This window comes from Gopherus flavomarginatus, chromosome 7, assembly GCF_025201925.1.
Source record: "Gopherus flavomarginatus isolate rGopFla2 chromosome 7, rGopFla2.mat.asm, whole genome shotgun sequence".
Taxonomy (NCBI): domain Eukaryota; kingdom Metazoa; phylum Chordata; order Testudines; family Testudinidae; genus Gopherus; species Gopherus flavomarginatus.
The window spans coordinates 16,244,692-16,269,589 of record NC_066623.1 but is presented as its reverse complement, the minus strand read 5'-3'; the positions used below and the strand labels follow the sequence as shown (position 1 = coordinate 16,269,589).

At 45.2% G+C, this 24,898-nt stretch overlaps 2 protein-coding genes across 4 annotated transcripts in view; one reads left to right on the top strand and one right to left on the bottom strand.

Moving 5' to 3' along the window:
- Nucleotides 1–24,898, bottom strand: part of ARHGAP26 (Rho GTPase activating protein 26) — a 533,008-nt gene that overhangs the window by 355,405 nt on the left and 152,705 nt on the right. The gene's annotated exons all lie outside the window — the stretch shown is intronic.
- The window catches only part of FGF1 (fibroblast growth factor 1), a 66,674-nt gene that overhangs the window by 1,652 nt on the left and 40,124 nt on the right, over nucleotides 1–24,898 (top strand). The window contains exons 1-2 of one of the 3 annotated variants that reach the window (XM_050962878.1): nucleotides 1,910–1,985; nucleotides 2,214–2,427. The gene's annotated coding sequence lies outside the window, so the exon portion shown is untranslated. Of the gene's footprint in view, nucleotides 1–1,909; nucleotides 1,986–2,048; nucleotides 2,428–24,898 lie in introns of those variants that run through there. The other 2 variants (XM_050962879.1, XR_007775517.1) reach the window with 2 other exon arrangements.

The window sequence follows — 24,898 nt, the reverse complement described above, 5'->3', positions numbered from 1 at the left end:
CAGGGAAAGAAGGTTTGTACCATCTACATTCAGTGATAACACGCTTTTAAACAGCATTTAATTAAAACAGGTTAGTTAATACTTTTGTTAGTCTACAGAAAGGCATCAGTGTATTTCCAGCTAGGACTGGATTTCCAAATACTTAGGCCATGATCACACAAGAAATAAAGGTATATTTTAACCATGTGCTGGCTAACAGTTGGTAACTAACACACACTGAAATCCTAGTGTAGACAAGGCAAGGTGTAATTTTAACATGTGTCAGTTGGTCAAAACCCCTTGATCATCTAACCTGTTAAAACTACAGTTTGCCTTGGCTATAGTAGGATTTAAACATGTTAGCACACACATTTTCCTAGGGGAGGTGAGGCCATAGAGAACAGCACCTTTCACAGAATTTCCACTGGGGCCAGACATGCTATTGTTTGCCTGAGGAAGCTTATCTCCTTGGGACGTCCAGCCAAATTTGTTAGGCTAAAGAGCTTTAGAAAATACAGGGAAGCCTCAGAACTTCTGGATACTTCGCCAAGCTTCAACTCTCTCGAGGCCAACCTACCCCTAACCTATACCAGTAGTATCACAGGAATGCCTCCATCACAACAGCACCTTCCCATTCTCTGTCACCTGTGCTGCTTGAAAACAAAGAAAGAGAAAACCCCACATTAGACACTGCACAACTGGGGAGTTCCTACTATTTGCAATGCAGCTTCTCAATCAGACATTGCTTCAGTCACTGACATTCCAGTGAGGCAGAGTGGCCTCCCTCTGGACCCGAGAGGGAGGAACCATTTCGCTCCCCGTGGTGGGTGCAGCTAACTCGGGCCAACCCCCTTGCAGGAAGTATAAGAGAAGGGCCCTGCAGCTCAGTTGTGAGCAGACCTTGGAAGGAGGCAGATGTCCCTACTAGGTAGCTGAGCCCTTTGTGAAGTCCAGGACCAGCTTCAGAGCAGATCAGAGCCCAGGAGATGGAAGGACCCGGGGAAATACCGAAGGAAGCACCACCTGACTGTTAGCTAGAGCCTTGCGGTGGTGGCGTGATGCTAGGAGAGTCGGATAGGAAGTAGCCCAGGGAAAGCAGACGCTGGTCCAGTTGAGTTGCCAGGATGTGAGGCAGTAATCTTACATTTCCCCACTGACCCCTGGTGAGATAACTCGCCACTGTGAGCATCCTAGGCTGGGACCTGGTGGAGTAGGGTGGGCCTGGGTCTCCCTATCCCTGTCGCTGTCCCACACCTGGATCTGGCTGCATATTCACCTAGGCCAGAAGGCCTGCACCTGACTGTTGTTGTTTGTCCCAGCCAGGAGGCTAAGGGCTATAGACTGTTTGCTTGCTGTGCCCTGCCCAGAGTGCCGGAGCCACAGGTTATTGTTGCTTGCCCAGCCATGAGGCTGTGGGTCAAAGACTGTGCAATTACTCAGGAGAGCTAAACCCTAGACGTTTGGTGGGTACTCCAACCAGGGGCTGGAGCTATGAGCTGAAGGGCCATGTGCTGGGTCCTCTGGAGGAGATTGGAAGTGTGGAGTTGGCAGGTCCGTGACCACAAATCAGGCCACCCCGACAACATCCAGCCTTCCTCTGGACCCAAAAGGGAGGAACCATTACACACTCCAAAGTGTCTGTTTGGTTATGTGCATGGAGATAAATGAATCTGGAATTTGATAAACGTTAGAACCTTGCCCTTGCTAAACAGCCAATAAAAGAACCAAATGCATAAAGGCATGAGGCAAAGAGCTGGGAAGAAATAAAAGAAAAATACTCCCACTTCACCACAATCTACTGTTTCCTTGGCAATGGAAGCCTCAAAATAAACAGAAGCCTGTTAGGCTGTGTCCAGTAGTCCATTCAATTTAATCATCTGCCCGGAAGAAAACCTTTTTAATATGATTTACTTAAGTCCTGCTGCAGTGCTGGCTGCCTACTGGCAGCTCTGCATGCAGATCAAACAGGTCGCTTGCACTTCTTTACTGGTCCTCTTGTCTGTCAGGTGATTGTCGCACATTTATTTTTAAGCTCTGTCATCTTGTGGGGTGTGGGTGTGTGTGTGTCCGTCCGCCTAGCCAGAACAAGGCCCTGAGGCTGAAAGCAGCTGAAGAGTTAGAATAATCCAGCTGCCTCTAGTTCATACAGAGCTTTCTAGCTTCCCTGATAGTACCCTCTTTGGAATGATTTAAACAACCTGATGTGCATGTTGCGGCTTGTCACCTCTCCGCAGAGCTGCAAGAGCAAAGGAACAGGAAAATCCTCAGCATAGAGGGAGAATTGCAGCAGCAGCAGAGTGGAACGGCACAGGCGTCAAGCGGAGGTGAATCCTGCAGCATTGCTGACACTCCTTCTTTCCAGTGAGACAGCAGCGGCAGTTCCTGCCTAACGCGAACACAAGTCCCAGAGCTGCCAGCCACCCCTCTCTCAGGAGCACTCTGCTGCAGGTAAGCTACCACCCATCCCGTGTGAGAATCATAGATAAGGCTGCAGGTTGAGGATGCATAGTGATGTGTGTGAAGGTGAGAAAGGGGAGAGATGGAGGAGAATGGTTGCAGTAGATGATGCTGTGATTCCTGTAAGTGCTGCAGGCTGTCAGGAATAATGACATCTGCAAATCTCCAGTGCTACAGCTAAGTTTATACAATGGCAGAGCAGGGCCGGTCAACCATTTAGGAGACCCATTTGGGAGGCAGCATTTTCTTCAGCAGTGACCATGGCGGCCAGATCTTCGGCCGCCCCAATCGCTGCTGGCATTTAGGCGAAGGGAGCTGGGGCAGGGGAGCGCGGGGAGGGCCACCTGCAGCAAGTAACAGGGGGGAGTGGCATGCAAGGGAACTCCCTGCCGCAGCTCATCCCTGCCCTGCCTCCTCCCCGAGCACGCCATGGCCGCTTCACTTCTCCCGCCTCCCAGGCTCGCGGCACCTAAGCTCATCGGTGCCACAAGCCTGGGAGGCGGGAGAAGTGAAGCAGCAATGGCATACTCAGGGTGGAGGTGGAGCAGGGGTGAGCTAGAGCGGGGTGGTGGTGCCTCAGGTGGTGGATGGGGAGCTACAGCAAGGGGAGTGCCTCAGGATGGAGGAGGGGAGCTGCCGTGGGGGGGGCACCTCAGGGAGGGGGCACGAGGGCGCAAGGTGGAAGTTTTGCCTAGGGCGCGAAACATCCTTGCACCGGCCCTGTGGCAGAGACTGTGGCCCCTAGCATACTCCTCATGCTTCACATTTTTATAGCGCACATTCCCTCGCAAAGCCTGACTACAGCCGGGAAGCATGCAGCCACCCCTGGAGGGAGGGAGCAGACAGCACACTGTACAGCACTGGGGCTGGGGGAATTCTGGCCAAGTATAGATGAGTAAACTGCCCCAGTGCTTACAACAAACATCCTGGGACCTTTAAAGGCCACACAGAATAGACAGGATCGTGATCTCATCTGAACGCCACACATGCAGTAAATGGCACAGAAGGCAATTTATCCAGCCCAGGAGGAGGGAAATTGATCCCATCAGGACTACAAGTAGTTCCTGTGAGCCAGCCTGTTTCAGCACTGATGCTCATACCAGGAAGTCATCGTCTCCAATAACAATGGCCAGGCTGAAGCAACAGAGTGGGATTCTCAAAAGTGCCTATGTGAGTTAGGACCACAAGTCCTCTTGAAAATCACTGGCACTTGTGCTAGGGTGACCAGATGTCCCATCTTTAAAGGGACAGTCCCGTGTTTTGGGACTTTTTCTTAGATAAGCATCTTTTATCCCCCACACCCTGTCCGGTTTTTTCACAATTACTATCTGGTCTCTCTAACTTCTGCTTCTTACTCACAAGAGCACTTTTGAAAATCACAGCTGAGTCTGTAGTGGGCTGGAGCCACCTGCCCCAGCTGGGCAAAATGCTTCCTGGAGCTCTCATGGGCACAAGGGGACAGGCTCTGTTCACCCCTTTACATAGGGGCAGCATGGGCTTCCCCTATGGCTGGTGTAATAAATGACTCTGTCAGGGGCACCATTTCAGACTTTTTGGGGATGGGGAAGGCAACTTTAACCATGATTCCAAGGGCTACTTAGGCTTTTCTAGGTTTTTTTTGCTGATAACTTAGAAATTGGCTGACAGGAGCACTGTATCTAATTCTTCTATAAAGAAAGAAAACTATATACACAAACACCAATTAAAGGTATATTTTAGGATTAATTGTAACTGTAGAATAGAAAACCACATCTGAAAAGTGGAAGTCTTCCAACTTCTATCCGTGTGTGTGTAGATGAGGGATTGTTTCAACTCAAGAACTGGCACCGCAAGCTAATACATTTCCCACGGAAGTGAAGAACATCATGAGGTGGTGAATTACGGGATTTGTAGGAATAGGCTGGGAAAAATCAAGATGAACATTTACATGATTGCCAGATTTCTACTGCATTACTAGCTCAAAGTCACTTAATAACTATCCCAAAAATAGCCCTATTAATTGAAAGAAATTTGTTGGTTTTTTTTTCTTTTTTAAACAACATATCAGGCTATACCTTTAAAATCTTTAAAATCACTATCTAGAACAGGGATCGGCAACCTTTGGCACGCGGTACCCTGGCGGGCCAGGCCAGTTTTTTTACCTGCCGCATCCGCAGGTTCAGCCAATCATGGGTCCCACTGGCCACAGTTCGCTGCTCCAGGCCAATGGGGGCTGCAGGAAGCGGCACGGGCTGAGGGATGTGCTAGCCACGGCTTCCCGCAGTCCCCATTGGCCTGGAGGGGCGAACCGTGGCCAGTGGGAGCTGCAATCGGCCGAACCTGCGGACACGGCAGGTAAACAAACCTGCCCAGCCTGCTAGGGTGCTTACCCTGGCGAGTCGTGTGCCAAAGGTTGCCGATCCCTGATCCAGAGTGTAATTAAATGATGGATGTTAGTAGCATGGATCTATAATGAACAAATGTTGGCAGCTAAATCTTACAAATTGTTCAGATTGGCTTGGGTTTATGTTCACGGAAGGGTTTATACAAATAGTTATGATAAATACAAAGGATTACGTTCGAAAGAGGTTCCTAATGTGTTACTGTAAGGATTGGTGAGAGTAAATATCACCTCAATGAAATTCACAGATGGCACTCAGGTTTGTGAGACTCTGCCACACCCTCTGAAATGTTAAAGAACAACAGGAGATAAGAATGTTTACCAGCTGGAAGAGAAGGAGATACAGCAGACAGCTGCTTCAGAGCAGCAGTTCAGGCCAGTAGCTCCTCAAAAAATCTCGGAAAAAGGTCCTAGAAAAGTGCAACTTCACTCCCAGGAGATCTGGTGAAATCCAGGCATTCACAGAGGAATCCATGTTTCTGCATCACAGCCTATGGACCCGACCTGACCCAAAGCCCACAGTAGACAAAGGAAAGACTCCCACAGACAAGTGAGACTAAATAGTAGAATAACTGGCCACACTGGGGTACTGCCATTCACTACAAAATTAGAGAGCTGGAAAAAAGTTGGGAACATTTTAAGTGTAATTTAAACAATATTTTTGGTGGCAGCCGTTCATGCTGTTTCTTCACCGCAGGGAAAGATTACAGCTGGTCATCCATTCTGCAGCGCTGCTCTTGCAGCCTGAAACTTCCAAAGCTGGGCTGGCTGTGAGGATAATTATCCCCTGAATGTGCCTCAGGCAGCAGCCCCCGCCCTAGCCCCGGCTCAGCAGCCCCGTGTAACGGGGGTTGCTCCTGCCTTTTTAACATGTCAGCTTGTGAAGGTGAGAGGTACATCATGATGCAATCTGCAGGAAGCATCTTCAGACCTTCCTGCCACCACTCCCTCGGTGTGTTTGTTTAAGGAAGAAAAATGTTGCAGAGGCTCCCAGCTCTGCTATTGGCTCTGCCAGATACTCCTCTTCATTCTTGTTTGCTGAGACCAGGGGAAGGGAGAGAGGAGCTAGTGGCTCCCAGCAGGTGGTACAAAACTTGGGCTAGCAGTGAGGCAGGAGCTCCCCTAAATGGCACCCCTGGACTCTACCCCCATCCATTCGTTTCTGACCAGCTGGGGCCCTCAGGCATTGTACAAGGCAGCAGCTGCTGTACTCCAGATAGCGCAGGGGCTGGATCTATGGCCAACTCCTACAAAGTGGGTGTGGGCTGAGAGAGGGTCACTTGTGCAGCTGTGCAGGGGCCGGTTACAATTAATAGCATTAATTAATTACTGTTTAATAATTAACACTGAGAAGGATTTTCTAATGTCAGGTCCTGAGTTCTGGGAGGGAGGCAGGAGGATGTGAGTAAGAGTCTGGGGTGGGAGCAGAAAAGCCATGGAATATGAGGTGAAGAGAGAACAAGAGAAGAACATGGGCAAAGTCACAGCATAACACAGAAGAGATCACAGGGCTGGACAAAAGAGAACAGTGGAACTGGGACAGAGACAGGCGGAGCAGGGAGGAGATACTATTCATCAAGGGAAGGGGAGATGAGAAGCAAGAGAATGAAAATAGTGGAGTGAAGTGAAGAAAATAAAATGGAGACAGATAGAATGTGACAGAGCTGGCGGGGGAAGAAAGGAAAATGGAGACATTACTTTATGGTGAGTGAGTTTGACAGTTTCTCTCTGCACTTCCCTGGCAGAGACCCTGTGTCTGAATGTTTTGTGATGAGATGGGGTGGCTATATGGCACACAGAGGTTGTTGACGAATGTTGCTGGCTGCTCTGGAATCAGTAGTTAAGTAAATAGGGGAAAGGGCAAAGAAAATAACAAGCTTAACGAGAAAGCACACTACACCCACCTGCAAGTGGGGACTTGGCTGCTGGAGAAATGTTCCTTGAAACAGTTTTCCCCCCGGTGTTAGGAATGCCACATGCACTCCAGTCCAAGGAGTTGGGCTCTACTTTTCCTGCAGCAGAAAGGGGCTGATGGTGGCAAAAAGATTCCCCCCTCCCCTGTTCTTTTGTTGCTAAAATCCATTCAAGTTGGGCTACAGGGCCCCCTATAAATGATCTTGTTGGTCCTTCCCAAACTCCTAAGGCCAGGCCAGACCAAGCTGCAGTAGCGCAATGAGACAAAGCAAAAAAATGATTTGGCCAATAGTGCTTCATCAGTGCTTCATCAGAGCAGCCTGGGTAGCCTGGAAGCCTAATAACCCTTGGAAGGGTCGCCTATGAGAAGCACACAGAATCTATGGAAATCTCTGTGCAAACAAAGGTATACATTTTAATTGGTTTCAAAGGGCAAGACTCTACTTGGGGGCCAGGTAAATCGACCTAAGATAAGCCGACTTCAGCTATGCTATTCACGTAGCTGAAGTTGCATATCTTAGGACGACCCTGCCCGCAGTGTAGACCTAGCCTTGGTGGTGATAAGGCAGCACAATTCTTAACTGTTTTCCCTGTAATACTGGGCTAGTTCCTCTTCCTCCAGCCACATAAATATGATTCGGCCATTCAGAATATAGCCTGAATACGTGGCGTGGACTAAACCTAAATCGACTTTGGATCCACCAAACTCTCCAGCCAAACATATAACTTTGGAGTCTCCTGGACAGACTTCTTTTCCCAGCCTCACCCCTGCCCATGGAATAGATTCTCCCTCCCATCCTCTGTAAATGGACTCTGGCCTGCCTCCCACTCCTGAGCCCTTGCTCTTCTTCCCAAATGAAAGAGTTCAGCAAACAGCTGGCTCCATCTTCTTCCATTTCTTTATTCCATATCAGTATGGCAACGACTTAGTCATGGATATATTTAGTAAAAGTCATGGACAGAACATATGGCCCGTGACCTGTCCATGACTTATACTATAAATACCTATGACTAAAACTTGGGGTGGCCGCTGCTCTGGGTGCACCCCAGGGGGCCACTACTGGGTGGGGGCTGGGGCCAGCTGCACCAACTGCTGGGGGCTGTCGGAGTGGCCACTGCTTGGGTGGTCACCGGGGCGAGCTGCCTGGCTGGCCCCAGGGCCACTCCAGCAGCTGTCAGTGCAGCTGGCTGCAGGGCCGCCCAAGCAGCAAGCTGCAGAGCCGCTCCAGCAGTGGCCAGTGTGGCTGTCCCTGGGGCCACCTGAGCAGCTGACTCCCTGAGCAGCTGTCCTCATTATATGTCACTTTCTGTCCTTACGTTAATGTTATCAGTATTTTTAACATTAACAGTGTTTTTAACGGTCTATCCAAGTCTTTATCCAGTGCCCATACCATGATATCTGAGTGCCCTTGAAATTGCAACCTCTTGTACTGCAGAGATTCAAACCCACTGCTACCCTACTGTTACCCTTTGATATTTCGTATTTATGATTTCACTCCCATGATGGGAAGCTGGTGTCCCCAGAATAATGAGAGAGCAAATCAGTCAGCACTGGGCCACTAGTCACAGGACCACTGAGAAGAGCTGAGAGGGATAAACAGAACTTGCCTCTGAATGCAACATTTTAAAAGGATTAGGTCAACCATTGCTAATACTACTTGTCTGTGTGAAGCAGTGTGTGTTTAATTGGAACCTCCAGCATTCAGACTCAGGCTGTCTCTGCTTTATTTGAGTTTGGCACTGAATGCCCTGGAGTAAAATTGCCTTTCCAGTAATGCACATGGCACAGTCTGTGCTGTTCTCCTGTTAAACCAAATGCTGTGTCTAGCTTTGTGATGAAATCACATAGCTGGGCTACCCTGGCTGATGCCCGCATTCCTCCCACCCACATCCGACTGCTTCTGGGTTATTAGTGTGTGCTACGTGAGCTACCTCTAAAGTGTCATGTTCTGCTGTGCTGCAATAGACTCCCTCACACTGGATGCTGAACTAAGCAGAGTTAATGGTGTAGATGAAACACGTGGTGGTACTGGGGCTGCTGGATAGCTCAGGGGAGTGCTATTGGGACATTGAGCTGGTCATCTTTAGAGAACGTGTTCCAGGGCAGTTGTTATCCTGACAGTTATTTTCTTTCATCACCTACCAAACGTGGTGGACTCTGTCAAGTCCGTAGTGGATAAGCATCCATACCACAATTGGTCCCTTGGTAGAAGGGCCAACAACCGAATGGATCTGGAATGGAAACTATCTTTCTTTTTTTTTGGGTGGGGGGAGGAGCTAGCAGTCTTCTCAATGAAGATTGTCAACTCTTTGTGGCAGGAACTCTCTCTTCTTATGTGTTTGTTCACTACCTAGCACTATAGGGCCCCTAGGTACTACCCTAATACAAATAATTACTTCCCCAAAGTCTGTGGGTGTTCAGACTGGCTGGTTTGGGTCAGACCTCTCTCTAATCTCCACCCTTCCTCGCAGCCTCCCTTGCTTTGCAACCCCCACCCCCTCCAGAAAGAGGCACGTCTTTTTTTTTTTTTTTTTTTTTTTAAGTACGAGTTCCTGTGGAATTCTGTAATTGTGTGTGGTGATTAGAAGAAAAATATTAAAATAACATCAAAGACCCCAAAGCAGTCACCATGTGGTGGGAGGATGCAGCGGTTGAATAGCATATAGCAGTTCAAAAACAACTGAGATTCTTGGCCAGCTGAATCTTCAGGGGTTAGTATGTAATTACCCAAATTACCTAAATTTGGAATTTCATCAAGGTACTACTGAGCCTAACACCCACACCCTTATGAAAAGTGCTCTAAGACCTGTTATTACCACAAGTGGCCAGGACCTAAGGTTTGTCTCCTTTAGATGTGTCTCTGGGCAGTTAGCACATCTGGTATGAAGGCTTTCCTCCAACTCTTTCCAACACCCACAAACGCTCGAGAGGGATAGTATGCTATAGTGATGCCAGACTCAGGAGAAAACAGCTCTCCCGTGATAGTCTCTTTTCCTGATAAATGGAAATAATACCATAATATCAATTCCTATAACACACACATGTTCCCATGAATTTGTTCTATATAAACCATTTCCTCCTCTTGATTCGTTCACACTTCATACAGCAGCTGTATTGAAATTCAGGGACATCACTACAAATGCATCTCACACTGAAAGTTTTCCTGTAACTCTTTACTAGGTGGAGAGCCATGCTCATGCCATTCGTTAAGGCAAACTGAAAGATCTAAGTGCAGAGTTCTGGGTTTCTTCTGCAACAGTTGATGTCATCACTGACACCTAAAACTGAGGGAGGAGTTGCACAAGGTGTTAGTGACAGCAACTCTTATTATTGGCAAACATGACACCATGAAGTTGTGGCTTGGTCGGTCCGGTGGATATGGGAGGATCTGAGTCTCAGGAATTTAGGTTTTAAAAGGGACTGTGCATACAAGTTATACCCCACTCATCTATTCTGTTAATGAAAAAGGAACTTAATTCACTTTTTTAAAGAGAAGCTTTCAGTTCATCTTTAAGCTCTGATGTAATGGTTCGAGTGTTGTGAAAGATGCCCTTTCACCCCCCTATTGCAATCGGATCAACACTCTGGGTCTGTTTAGGAGGCCTGTGTTTCAAGGACACAGGGATAGCATGACTTCCTCTGGGAGCCCGCATTTTGAATGTATCTGAGGTGATTTATTTTACCCCAAAATGGACTCCTAATAAATAATTTTGCACTGCCAATTTTCAACTAGAGCCTGGTTTACAGTCTCAGAGGGATTATGCAGAGCACTAGAAATATGACTTGAGAAGCTGGCTCTCCTCATGTATTTTAAATGTTTCACTGGATGTGGCATGTACAGATAGAGTAATAAGGTACAGTGGAACCTGTACAAGAGGTCACCCACCCTGATAAGGCAACCTCCTGTCTTCAGAGACCGCCCCACGCCACCCCCCCAATGGACTGAGTACAACTCTGCTCTACCTTGATTAGCCGCTCACCTCTACTAAACAACTAATTTGTCTTGCAGCAGTGATCCAGTGTGTGCTGTACAAACACAAAGGAAACCAACCCCTCTCAAAGGGCTTACAGTCTCATTTGTACATTTATGTTATCCCATGGGAAAGCAAGCATCATAAAATTACACCCACTGCAGATAGTAAAATTTCCCAACATAAGCTATGTATGAATCTAAACCAGGGAGGGGCAGAACTCCTATGGTTTGGTGTGGGGTAAGTAAGCACCTGATTGTGCAGCCCAATTGTCCAAATGGCTGGAGGGTCAGATCCTACCAAGGTGTCAGTAGGTAAAGCTCCATTTAACCTCTGAGAAAACAATAAAATAGGCTTTGTGACAAGATTTCCACTGCTTGCAGTCAGGCTGGAAGTAGCACGAACAAGAAGAGCCTCACGTGGACTCTTTATTCCATTGTGTATGAAACCCACAAGCACAGAAGCCTCAAGAAAAAGAAAAATAGTCTTTACTAAATTTTACTGGAAATGTTTCAAACCTCCAAAAAAAAAAAAAACAACAAAAAACAAAAAACCCAACCGCTTTGCGTTTTGAGGGCTGGGTGCTGGTTTCCCTTTGGTCCAATGAGTCTTATTTTATCTGAACCAGTCAATTCATGTATAATATTACTATTATTATTAAGTATTAAGCATCTTCAAGTATGTTGGGCTGGGGAATCCTAGCATGTTTGGCCAAATGCAGGCATATACATGCTGAAGAATAAAAATTAGTCAGGGGGAGCATCAAGAACGCACAAGGCAGACAAAAGTGAGTAATACTATGCCTTCCAGTCCGGACAGAGAGCTCAAAGGGGAGGATGGGTGCAGCCCTACAATGAGTTTTACTATGCAAGTTAAAAATATCACGGAAAAGCAGAGGTGTGAATAGTTTGTTTCAATCAGATTCTATACAGAAGGGCACACAGTGAAACCCCTCTGTCAGTCTGCAAGCATAGAATGCCCAGCCAGCAGAGGAAAGAGACTGGAAACTGGACCAACATACAGCTTATAGTTATTAAGATATTAAACTAAAGATCAGTTATTGCTTCCTAGCTAAAAAGTTGACTTTTGAGTTTTTTAATTATTTCTCTAAAGATAGGTTTATTTTTTATGTGCATTTGTTTTTGTAGTTGAAGATTATGATGTCTCTTTAAAAATGCTTTTTCATGCCTCTTCCTGCCTATTTTTCCATGTGCAAATAATACAGGCTTCTTGAGAAAGCGATAAAAGTAGTTTGGTTGGATCTGTGTGTGACAGGTTAGACTCCCTCTTCTAGGATGCCACCTGAGGTACTGGGATTTCACTGAGCCTGCCTGCTCCACTAGCCTGGGCTCCCTCTCCCTGTTTTGCTGAATTAGGCTCTCTGGCCTCTGGCAGCACACACACAGGTAGGGAAGCACAGAGTCTGCAAACAGCTCTCTATGAGAAGACTCAGCCAGGAAATTGCCCAGCACTCAAGTGCAATTCTTCTCTGGAAAGTGCACCCAAAATAGTATTGTCTTGTGCTGTAGAGAAATCTATACAACCTAAGCTCATAAATTTGCCCCTCCCTCAATGTTGAGGAAGATATGCACAACTTCTTGCCCCCCCAGTTAGAAATTGCACAAACTGGGTTTAATAATAAAAAAAAACAAGTTTATTAACTATAAAAGGCAGATTTTAAGTGATTATAAGGGATAGCAAACAGAACAAAGCAGATTACCAAGCAAATAAAACAAAACACACATACTACAGTTAAGATCTTAACAATACTGGTTTCAAGAAGTAATTTCTCACCCTAAATGTTGTTTTAGGCAAGGTGCAGAGTTTCTGTAGATTAGAGTTCCAGTTATTTCTCTTTACAGACTAGACGCCTGTCTTAGTCTGGACTCAGCCCTTGCTTTTCCCACCACTCAGTTCCTTTGTCTTTTCAGGTACTTTCAGCCGTCTTTCTTCTTGGGCAGGAAGGCAATGGAGAAGAGTCCTGTTTGCCTTACTCCCCAGACTTAAATAAGATTTACATAACGTGGGAATCTTGTTTCCCAGTCTTGACCTCCATCTTAGATGGTGTTTAGTACCAGGTGACAGGACCACCTGACCTAGTAGTGTCACAGCTACATTGCAGGATGTCTCTCAGGAAGGAGAGAGATTAGTATCTTCAAAGTCTGATTGTTTCTTCCTAATGGCCCATTAAGGCTGCTGGCCTGCTGTCTGGGGGGTGGTGTTTCCCAAGTACACACCTAGTTGTTCTTGTTACATAGTCAATATTCCTAACTGAGATACAGAACTAACACATTCATACAAATGGGATAATCACATTCAGTAAATTATAACTTTTCCAATCAGACCCTACAAGACCCATCTTGCATAAAGCATCCCTGTTATGCCATCTCCATATCAAAAGCATATTTCCATAACAAATAGGGAGTGTAACTTCACACACTGCATGTAAGAAGAATCCAGTCCAACCCCCACTGAGTTCAGTTAGACCTGGATTCAGCCAAAAGTGTGTCAATCCCTACATGAGATAGGCAAAGTGACATCTTCTAAAATGACTGAAAGAATTTCTTTAGAAAGGACTGTATTTCCCTCTTATAATGAGCCCACTCTTAGGGCAGAGGAATGGAATTCCCCAAGTCTTCATTTCCCACTCAGCATGGTGCATTAATTTAAATACAAATATATTCCATGCTTTAGCACAGGCAATATTTAACCACCAGTTCTGATGATTTCTCCTACCACAGATCATCAGCAGAACAGGGGTCTTGTACACTACAGTAAACACATTGCCCACACTCTCATTTTGGGGGAAGAACATTCATCAGCTTGTGGCATCATAATCCAGTCATTAGAACAGGAGGCTGGGAGTGAAGAGAGCACAGTTGTGTTCCCAGGTCTGCCAATTCCTCACCGTGTGACACTGGACACATCATGTAACCTTTTGGTGTCTCAGTTTTCCCATCCATAAAACAAAGATAATCTGCACATTCAGGGCCGGCTCCAGGGTTTTTGCCGCCCCAAGCGGTGGGAAAAAAAAAAAGAAAAGCTGCGATTGCCATCAGCAGCACTTCAGCTCTACCGCCGCTTCATTCTTCGGCGGCAGGTCCTTCCCTCTGAGAGGGACCGAAGGACTCGCCGCCAAATAGCTGCCGAAAAGCCACCTCTTCCCCACGGCCGCCCCAAGCACCTGCCTGCTGAGCTGGTGCCTGGAACTGGCCCTGTCCACATTTATGATCGTGGGAGTATAAAGTGTTATATTTGATTATATATTTTTATTCATTGACTTGGGTGCCAAAGAGTAACCAAACCTTTCTGAATGAGTGTTTGTAATCTGCTTTTAGTCTATATCAAGTATTCTAAGTGAGATACAAGCAAATCCCTCATGACAATAATCACTATATTTTGTGATCTTACCTTAGTCAAACACGTTCTCCTAATTACTGTCCTATTTAGAGCACCCATTGCTACCTAAACTGCATCAGGGGTGTCAAGTCTGAAAAGTTACATTTGCTGCAGGTTTTAAACCTCCAAGACGGGTGGGAAGAGAAAACAGCCTTTTACTGGAGCAGTTCAAGACTGCACTAGAACAAAGCGCTGTAGGCCAGAACTGAGGTGTATTGGCAGAGCTCTGCGTGTGAGTTTACACAGCACCTGTCAGCACTGAGTCTGGCTACCAGCCATTGCTTTCCATTCTCCTTTTTCATGAGCATTAGAACTCATTCACAGATGTTAGCAGAAACGAAAATATTAGTAAAGCAAACATGGTGTGAAATGAGTGTCTGTAACTTGCCAGCCCTGGAATCTGAAGTCTTCACAGCACATGTACAGCACAGGAAGTGACATTCCAAACATTGCCCCATGGACATGACACAGCCCTGACCGCCCCCTCCCGTAGAGCTGAGAAGGAAGTGTTCTTATCCCCATTGGTGAAATGGGGAACTAAAGGCAGAGAGAGTTTAAATGACTAGTCCAAGGTCATGTAAGAAGTCTGGCAGAGCTGGAAACTGAGCCCCAGTCTCCTGGCTCCAGGCAAAAGCCTCAGATGCAAGATTATCCTTCCACGTTCATCTCTGGGTCAGAACTTTGTCTCTCAGGACACACCGTCACCAGAGAAGCCTCAGAACAGATGTCTGATGGGGTCTGTGTGTGTTTAAGTTTGAGAGACAGAGAGAAATTCGGAGTCCTGAGAGACCACTATTAACATGTAGCATTTATATTATACTTTACGTCATCTGAGAGCTGCACAAACCTTGCAGTAACCCTAAGTAGCTGTAAGTTTATTTGAAGGTTTCAAACAAGAAGTTTCTTAAGGAAGCTGTCATAACATTTCTTCCCAGATCTGGACCTTAGCGTCCAAAATATGGGTGTTAGCATGAAAACCTCCAAGCTTAGTTACCAGCTTGGACCTGGTATCGCTGCCACCAGCCAGGAATTATACAGTGCCTAGCTCACTGTGGTCTCCCCAAAACCTTCCCTGGGGGACCCCAAGACTCAGATGCCCTGAGTCTCACTACAAAGGGAAATAACCCACTTCCCTTCCCCCTTACCTCCTCCCAGATTCTCCCGCCCTGGGTATTCCCTGCTTCAAGTCCTTGAAACACCAGTACTGAGAGATCTAATCTCTCTTCCCCCTCACCCAGAGGGTATGCAAAGTCAGGCTTAGTAAATCTAACACAAAGAGATTTTTCCCTCTGACTTCTTCCTCCCACCAATCCCCTGGTGAGCTGCAGACTCAATTCCCTGGAATCCCCACTAAAGAAAAACTCCAACAGGTCTTAAAAAGAAAGCTTTATATAAAAAAGAAAGAAAAAGACATTAAAAATAGTCTCTGTATTAAGGTGACAATATACAGGGTCAATTGCTTAAAGGAAAAAAAAATGAATAAACAGCCTTATCCAAAAAGAAGACACTCCAGCAACTACACACATGTAAATACAAAAAAAAAAAGACAATATAAACCTATTGTCTTACTATCCTTGTACTTACAACTTGGAAACAGAAGATCAGAAAGCCTGGAGATTCCTGTAGTCACTCTCAGAGCCAAGAAAGAGAACAGACCAAGAACAAAGGACTCACACCCAAAACTTCCCTCCACCCAGATTTGAAAAAGTCTTGTTTCCTGATTGGTCCACTGGTCAGGTGTTGTTTGTTACCCCTTTCCAGGTGAAAGAGACATTAACCCTTAGCTATCTGTTTATGACAGAAGCATAAGCAAATTAAACTGGAAACACAGAAGGTCTTACTTTCCCCACATTCCTCAGACTAAAACAGTCTGTCTGCAAGCTCTGCCACATAGCCATCCACCTATCAGAATGAGGTGGGGCCTTTGGCTGGCTGGTTGTCTAGAGTAGGGATGTCTAGAGACACTTGGCATTATCCAATCATGTCACAAGGCAAAAAGCAACCACCTCCCCACCCCCAGTCCAGGAAAACTACTTATTGGCTGTGACTTTCACCTCAGCTCAGCTCCCAAAAACACTCATATTAGCCTTTCCCTAACCGAGAATATATTTTCCAAAGAACGGACAGAGAAGTCCACTTCTGTGGACCTTGCACATTGCTGCAAAGTGGGATGACTCTGGAGTCAATGGATCTATAAGCCATACTGTATGTTGCACCAGGGTCCAGTGATTAATTAATGCGGACATTTTTGTAAGAGTAAATTTTTGAAAGTGCATCTAAGTAAAGATTAGAATTTGGGCTGAAAGTCTGTGGCTATTTTTATTTTATACAAACTTGAATATCCACCCATGGTAGACATCTGTCTGCATAGAGATGCATGTGTGTGTTTTTTTTAAAAAACAGCACAGAACCAGGAGACAGGAATCTCTGCACTGCAATCACATCTCTGCAATCACAGCTCTGCCACTGACTTTCTGTGTGGCATTGGGCAAGACCGCTAACCTTGCCTCAGTGTCTCCATCTGTTAAATGGGGAAGATACCTGTTAGAGTACTTCACAATAGTGTTAGTTAAGATTGTTGACCCTAGTTCCAACACCAGTATGTCTGTTCTAATGCAGGTGTCACATCTTTCAGTGGTAGCCAGATGCCAGGGCTGTGCAGGTCAGCTTCCCAGTGGAAGAGAACTGGAGAATATTCTAAGTGTAATTTGCTTTATTTACACATATACACCAGTCCTGATGTCAAACAGCATGCAGGCAATCCCTTATTTCAGGAATCTCAGCCCAGCAGCAATGCCTAGTTCCCAGGGAATAACTCTGCCTCAAAAACTGACTAATCAGAAACCATGGCAGAGAAAAAATTCTCCTGCAATGCACACAGCAATCTATACCCAGAACCTTGTATAATCAAGAAACAACCACCACAACCAGTATTTCTTCCAAGACAAAAAACTTGCTCACATGCTAAGACAAACAACTTGTGAAACTCTGTAACCAGCATCATCTGGTGATGCCTCAGTTTCTCCATCTATTAAACAAGGAAGATAACTATTAGGTACAGTACCTCATAGTAGTGTTGTGCGGCATAGTTAGTTAATATTTATAAAGCCCTTTGAAGATGCAAATAGCTATACGCAGTCAGTGTTAAGTATTATTATTTTATCACCGTGTACCAGCTTAACAGAAGCTTGCAGTCCAGTTTGAGAGTCTGGCCTGTGTCCTTTTGGTTTAACAGGGTGGCAAAACACACTTTTCTAAGTCTTATCTAATAAAAAAAAAGTAATATTGGAAACCCCCTTGCCCTCTGTTTGCTTTCTCCATTTAGATTTAACAAAACTTGATGCTTCTCTGAGTATAGTGGTGTTATCCACGCTCCCTCTCAATTTGTGCTCTGCCTTTCTTGGCTCCAGACATGACCGTTTTTGTAAAGAGTAAGTGAGATGATTCCAAGTCTGCTCCAGGCCTCCTGAAGAGCCTTCAGCAGAAACAGGACAGAGCTGGGAAGAAGAGCAGACAGACCGGAGAATAGCATGAAGGCTGGAGAACAGAAATTGTGACTGGGGTCACTGCATGGCAAGACCAACACAACACTCTAGGCTGCTCATTGTATGTGTGAGCGAGGCATCCGTTCAAAGAAATTAGTGGTTGGTAACTGCAGAAGAAGTAAAAGAAAAGCCTTCTTTATGCAGCAAATCTGTGGAACTAGGTGTCTGCTGGGAGTAACTTAGTCAGATACTGTGGATGGGTTTAAGATAGTGACCTGAAGTTATTCACCCTAGCAATTGTCATTATTGCTTCCTTTCAATTTAAACATCATACAAGATGCTTATCCCTATCTCTATGCTTCTTGACCTCCATTATAACTACAATTTAGAGCGCTAAAAGCAGAATATCGGCAGCAAGTTTTCTCTCCTCCATCACAACATAAAAGAGCTAGTCAGCAAGAAACAAGGGAATTACCATCTTGAGTTTTCCACGCTAAGCTCATGGTAATGAAATCTCATGCTTCAGTGCATAAGATGATTGTCATAAGGGTCAGGAGGGATTGGCACAATTGGTCAGGCACATTGTGGAGGCAGGGAGAGGGAGAAACTGGTGAAAGTCTGACAGCTGTCATCTTGGGAATCAGGGACCTACAGGCTAAAAAGTAGAGTCAGGCTTACAGAGTTAGAGTCAGGCTCTGTAGCTGGGGACTGTATTAGACTCATGTCCTCTATGGATCAGGTATAGAGGAGAACATAAAACATGCCCTTGAGCAGTGAGTTATAAAGGTGGGTACTATTAGTCTCATCAGAAAAACAGACAGCTCCCTTTAAGAGACATAAACCTTAAAAAAATATTGCTGAGGAAATTAACACAAGAATAGCCAAAATCAAGGAAAGAAATGATCAACTCCAAAAAAGGAGAAAGTGGAGTCTGCAGTAGAGAGAGATCTGGTCTGCAGAAATTTGGATCTGACCTTCTCCAAGGACTGAGAATATTTGGATCCTGAGATATCATTTAGGACCACCTTTAGTTTGTAGCTTCAGGTATATGCTGCTGTGTGACCTGATCCAGCAAGCATCCAAGACAAGAGAGGCAGGCAGTCGAACAAACACCCAGTAGATCTTAGAGCTTGGGTTCAGCTGTTTATCTCGGCTGTGTAGGGTAGCGAGCAAGAGGAGGCTGGTTTTTTTTATTGGCAGTTTATAGCTCTGCCCTGCCTGTTTGCCACTGAGCCGGTTAGGTGGCTGTTTTATTTAACTTGCCATTTCCACCCTCTTGGAATAAGGAAGCTTGTGATGAGATGGCTGGCCAGTACAGTCAGCAGACATGCCACAAGCTCTTATTCTAAACATGAGTAATTGGAGTCTAATGGCTAATCCTCATGACAAAGATTAGAAAAGAAACAAAAAAGGTAATTGGCACTGGCTGAAAATCTAATACGACTGGTACGTGGTACAGTACTAGCTGAACACATTCTTGTCAGAACCATGAGCAAGCTTTGGTCTCAGCATTGGCACCACTTCTTTGAGGGCAGCGGAGTGACACTGGAGGTGAATTTGGCCCTGTTGGACTATCTTCCTAAACTTGGTTCCCACCTCAACCTTCCATCCAAAGATTTGCAATTTGTCTGCAACAGCCTAGTGACCTGGAGCATGAATGACTTTGGAAGTTCTCTTGCTTAAAAATAAAAAGTCTAGTTTGTGCCCTGCCTTTCTTTAATTCAGACTTATACTTTCCTTCTGAGGCTAGAAATTTGGGAGTCATCCCTGACCTTGAACTCTTTTCTTCCCATATGTCCTTGGTCAGAAAATCTGACTCTCCACCTCCAGATTAACATTGCCAGAATCCACCCTCATACTGATCTTGCTTTTGCTGAAACCCTTATTCAGGCCTTCAGTGCTTCCTGGCTTGACTATTACAACTCTCTCTTCTAAGTCACTACTCTCTGAACTGTAGGTGCACCAGGATGTTGTGGCCAAACTGCTTCCTTGCCACAGAAGTGAAACTATCATACCCCTCTCTGCTAGAAACCATTGCTGCCTTTCTAGAGATCTCTGAGCCATCTCAAAACTGACCTCATGGTTTACAAAACTATCCAAGACCTCTCCACATCCTTCCTGTCTGACCTCATACATCCACCTACTCCTCCATGCACTTATTCCTCACTTTGTCTTCTCTGCCCCACCCTTTGACTTGGTGAGTGTGGGAGTCACTCATCTGCCTGTGCTGATCCATCTATCTGGAAATGTCTCCCTCCAACCAAGTGCTGATTCATTTCATCTCTTAAAATGTTACCATAAATCCTTCCCTTTCTCTTTAGCATAGAATTGACGTGCTCTCTCTTTCTCTCAAGTTTGTTGTGTATTAAAGATGCTATACAAAATTTCAGGGTTTTTGGACCAAACTTACATCTGGCCAGCTGTACTACATGACTTGGTATTATCCACACTCCACTGGTTAGCATTTCCACCAGACTTGGGCTTGCCCAAATCAGCCTCACAAGCCTATAAGCAGGGGGAGGTCTGATTCCCCCTTACTTCCTTGCATGCATGCCTTAGACCTGGGGGCCAGGCGAGTAGGGGCAAGCAGACATTGTGAAGCCACTATTCCCCGAGCAGGTGGGCTTGGCTCTGACCCCCATGCATGGGCCATTGCTACTGAATCATCACAGCTGGCTATCCATCTAAACTGAATGGGGTGGGAAGAGGGGTAGTAACTCGTTGTTGGCAAAGGCCACCAGCAGGCTCCTACACCATGGAGCACGGCGGGAGCAGTATATAAGTGGGGCTTGTCTGAAGCACATTTCCTTCTCTACACTGACGATGGGTGGCACTGCTACACATCCTCACTTAAAGGGTGCATCAGCACCACCTAGCCCTTAATCTTGACAAGACATACTCACAAAATCTTAAGAGCCAAACCACAGGCTGTTCCTTCAGGAGTTTTTGTTCCCTGCTGCTTCAGAGGAAGGCTACCCCCTCACACACCAGGGCAAGGAGTGAGTATAACTGCAATTCCTAGAGGTCAGGAAACTATCCACTCCTTTTAAGCACAGCTACAGCATTCAACTAATTTACACCCTCTGCTCTGCTCAAGGGTAGTGTGCCCCACAGATCCCCGGCATGCTCTGAGAAGGATTTCCTTGTATGTTTACCAGACATTTGAGCAACCCCTATGCATGCCTGAGTAGGAAGCGGTCTGAGTTGCTGTGTTATCAGATTCTAGAATTTAGTGGCTAGAAGATATTATATACCAGCTGATTCACAATGTTGAGCTGAGACCAGCTAAGTTTCTCATATGTCCCATGCAGAGTTGTTGAGGCCCCAGTCATTAGGTAGGTAGACAAAGAACAGGAGCCTGACAGGCACCAGTTTGTAAGGCAGGCTTCCAACTGAACTCACCGTCACTTGCATATAATCAGCCCTTGAATGATATGCTGGCCCCATTCTGCCATTTGTTTTCTTGGCTCGGAAAACGAAGGCGAGAGTATTGACTTATTAGTCCATTCTCTTCACCCATAGGTTCATAGCCCACACTTGAAAGGGGAGATCTTCATTCCAACATACATGTAACTAATACATCATTCCAAACAGACCAGTCTATATCTCAAGGAAAGATCGAATCCAGCTTTCTGCCTACTGCTTACGTCGGATACAATTTACTATCCAGAAAGCCCCCTGAAGGTGATGCCCATTTCTGGAGATCAATGCAAACTGCTTTGTTTAGCATTCTGCACATCTGGCCCCCCAAACACTGGCTGGGAAAGCCACCTCTTATTGCAAATACCCCACTACCTGAAACAGCTTGGGGTAGACGTTTTGCTGATAAATATTGGGGCTTTTGGTAAAAATGCGTAACTGAGTAACTTAATGTCATTTGTGGTTGTGTTTAGCACCGTGACGCATGCCCTTTATAGGAGTCCTTCCACTCCAGCCTATCCCTCATCCCAATATACCGGCACAAATAATCACCCCTGTCTTAAGCAAGAACTTTACATTATTCATACGTTGGTGAAATTCAGCCCTATGTACAGCATAAGTCTACGCACCACTTCAGTCTCACTTAAACCTTGTTTTTGAGGATTTACTTAGAACTTAAATGGTGTATTGGCCTTTTGTGGGCCCTCTGCACAGGGGAGAATTTCATCCATAGATAAAACTGGGCATTCTGAATGAACTGTCATAAATGAACAGTGGATTACAGTGGACAAGAAGCTGGATTATAGTCAACAGTGTGCCGTTGTTGCCAAGAAGGCTAATGGCATATTAGGCTGCATTAGTGGGAGCATTGCCAGTAGATCAAGAGAAGTGATTATTCCCTTCTGTTTGGCACTGGTGAGGCCAGTATTGCATCCAGTTTAGGGGCCCCCACTACAGAAAGGATGTGGACAAATTGGAGAGAGTCCAGTGGAGGGCAACGAAAATTATTAGGGGGTTGGGGCACATGACTTATGAGGAGAGGCTGAGGGAATTAGGCTTATTTAGTCTGCAGAAGAGAAGAGTGAGGGGGAGATTTGATAGCAGCCTTCAACTACCTGATAGGGGATTCCAAAGAGGATGGAGATAGGCTGTTCTCAGTGGTGGCAGATGACAGAACAAGTAGCAAAGGTCTCAAGTTGCAGTGGGGGAGGTCTAGGTTGGATATTAGGAAAAACTATTTTGCAAGGAGGGTGGTGAAGCACTGGAATGAGTTACCTAGGGAGGTGGTGGAATCTCCATCCTTAGAGGTTTTTAAGGTCTGGCTTGACAAAGCCGTGGCTGGGATGATTTAGCTTTGAGCGAGGAGTTGGAGTAGATGACCTCCTGAGGTCTCTTCCAATCCTAATCTTCTATGATTCTATGAACTAGCATATTAAGAACTGCAGACTGTCATTTGGCAGTCAAAAGGCAATTTCTCCTAGATTTACCACTTGTCTGGCACATTTCATCTAGAGAACTCAATAAGCTTTACTAAAGAGAATTAAGCATCACTGTCCCCATTATACAGATGGAGAAACTGAGGCACAGACAGATTAAGTGACTTGCTCAAGGCCTACAAAGGAAAAACCAAGAACAGGATCGAATAGGTACCTTATTTGTTTGCAAGGAGGTCTTGGATTTGAACTGGCTCATTAGTAAAAGTGGCTGAATAATGGAAAAAACTATTCACAACTAATAAAACAAATGTGAACTTTCACAAAGTAATTATTCTCAAGGAATTATTAGACTAACTCTAGTCATAGGTATGAACAATCTCAGTATGGGTCACATACCATACAGGCTGGAGACAAAACTGGCCAATGTTTGTCTTTTAAAAGAGGATTCCATTAAAAACAAAAGTTAGCAAAATCCCTCCTTCTCTATATCACCAGTCTCCTCTCCCAAACAGACTGTAAGCTCATCAGGGCAAAGAACTTGTCCTACCTATGACTGTAATGCACTTATATTTACACACAACTTTAACTATTTTTCATTAGGCTCTTTCCCCTCCCTGCTCCTTTTTTCACAGTACAGTTAGAGTTTGTGTCAGCTTTCAGAATCACGATACTGGAGAGAATTCAACATTAAGCAAAAGCAGTGTGCCTATCCCTAACACACACCAATGAGTGTCACTTTGGAGAATTTCTGAACTTCCACAGACACACTTAATTTGTGGCACTCATTCAATTCTAAAATGGAAACATTTTCCTGGAACACACTCTTTACTCAGATAGGTAGCTAGAATAGTGAGTGTGCATGTGCACAAGTGTTTGCATTGAGCTAGACATCCGCAAAACACTCTTAAGCAACAGAAAGGATGCAGATACTGGAGAAATATGAATTTAGTAGCTAATGATTAATTCAGTGGCAATTTGCAATGAGATTTGTGAACCCTAGTGATGGAGTGTGGGTGTGTATCATTCTCATTTGCACTTTTTACAAGCAAAGCTCACACCAATATATGTTCACTTTTGATAGCACATCTACTGTATCTTAGTAGTAGAAGAAAATTCTCTGGTACTGAAGTGGCTTTTCCTCCCTGCTTTCACGTGGACCTTAAACATTGTTACAGGATGGAGGGCTGGGTGGAGCCTTATCAAAAGTTAGCTATGTACTAGCATTGTTATACCATTAATGCCTTATTTCTCAGATATGGTTATCCTGCAGTGCCTGCAAATTTAGCTAGGAGCGCCCTCTTCTGGGGCTTTATTCAATTGCTACCATTGCCACACCAATAAAATCGCTGAATATCATCATCAGGAGTTCTCTCCTATTCTAACTTACATTTTTCTTACTTCAAACACACTTTATTCTATCAGCCAACCCTCTCTGCTTCTAGGTTATTTTTAAATTTTGTATTACACTTTCAAGCTGTCTGGTGGGATTGTGTATTTACAGATCTTTCCCCAGTGGTAGGTACTGTTATATTTGTTTAGGTTTTTAGTTTGGAGTGTTTAATGTCCAAAACTAATTGGGGAAGGAAGGAGATAAATCCTGATTTTCAAAACACTGGAGATTTCTTTTTCACTGCTGTTTTTCCCTTTCGGCTCCCCCCTTTACTGCTGACTCTCAGAAGCAACCGTAAACTGTCAGCTTGAGCAGAAGTGCTAGAAATACTAGGGGTGCCAGTATGCGGTTTGGATCAAGCTCTTCCCTTCCTACGTGGCTCTGTGAATAGATGATGTTCATGCCCTAAAAACTGCCACCATTTTAAAGGTAAAAGCTATGTTTACCAGGATGTGAAGGCTGTTGCCAAATGCCATTTTGAAATCTCTCACTTGATTGCCAGTGAAAGCTCATAGCAATAAATAAATACTGCTTAGAGCTCCGCGGAGAAAGAGCAAGTCTCCTAACAAACAGTTTAGTTTCCCAATAGAACAGTAGGTAATAGAAACACTTTGCATTTACATGAAGACCTAAATGGCTTGTGAGCTGCCTGTTTAAGAGAACCACCCTCCCTACCTCTGCTATACTGCCACAGGTGAGATTGGTGGAGGTGCTGGAGTACTCTGCCTTTAATGGGAGGAGACTGGCAGGGCATCCTCTATGAGTGGCCTTGAATTTTAGAATTTGCCCCGTGTGAGTTGGACATGAATGGCCTGAACTGGCTGACCTCCAGACCATGTTGCAAAACTTCTCTCTTTTGTCCTGCTCTTGGGAAGTGGGGTGGGGATTAGGGACTGATCTTCCATTGTTGTAGTTATTTTCATTGTGACTGTATTGTGAGGTGAAGCCACTGGATTTAGTTTAATAACGTGGCTTGACATTTGTATTTTTGTATGAATGTTTGGTTCTAATATTATGCCTAGATAAATGAGAGCCTATGAGAAATGTATTTTAAATGGAAAATCAA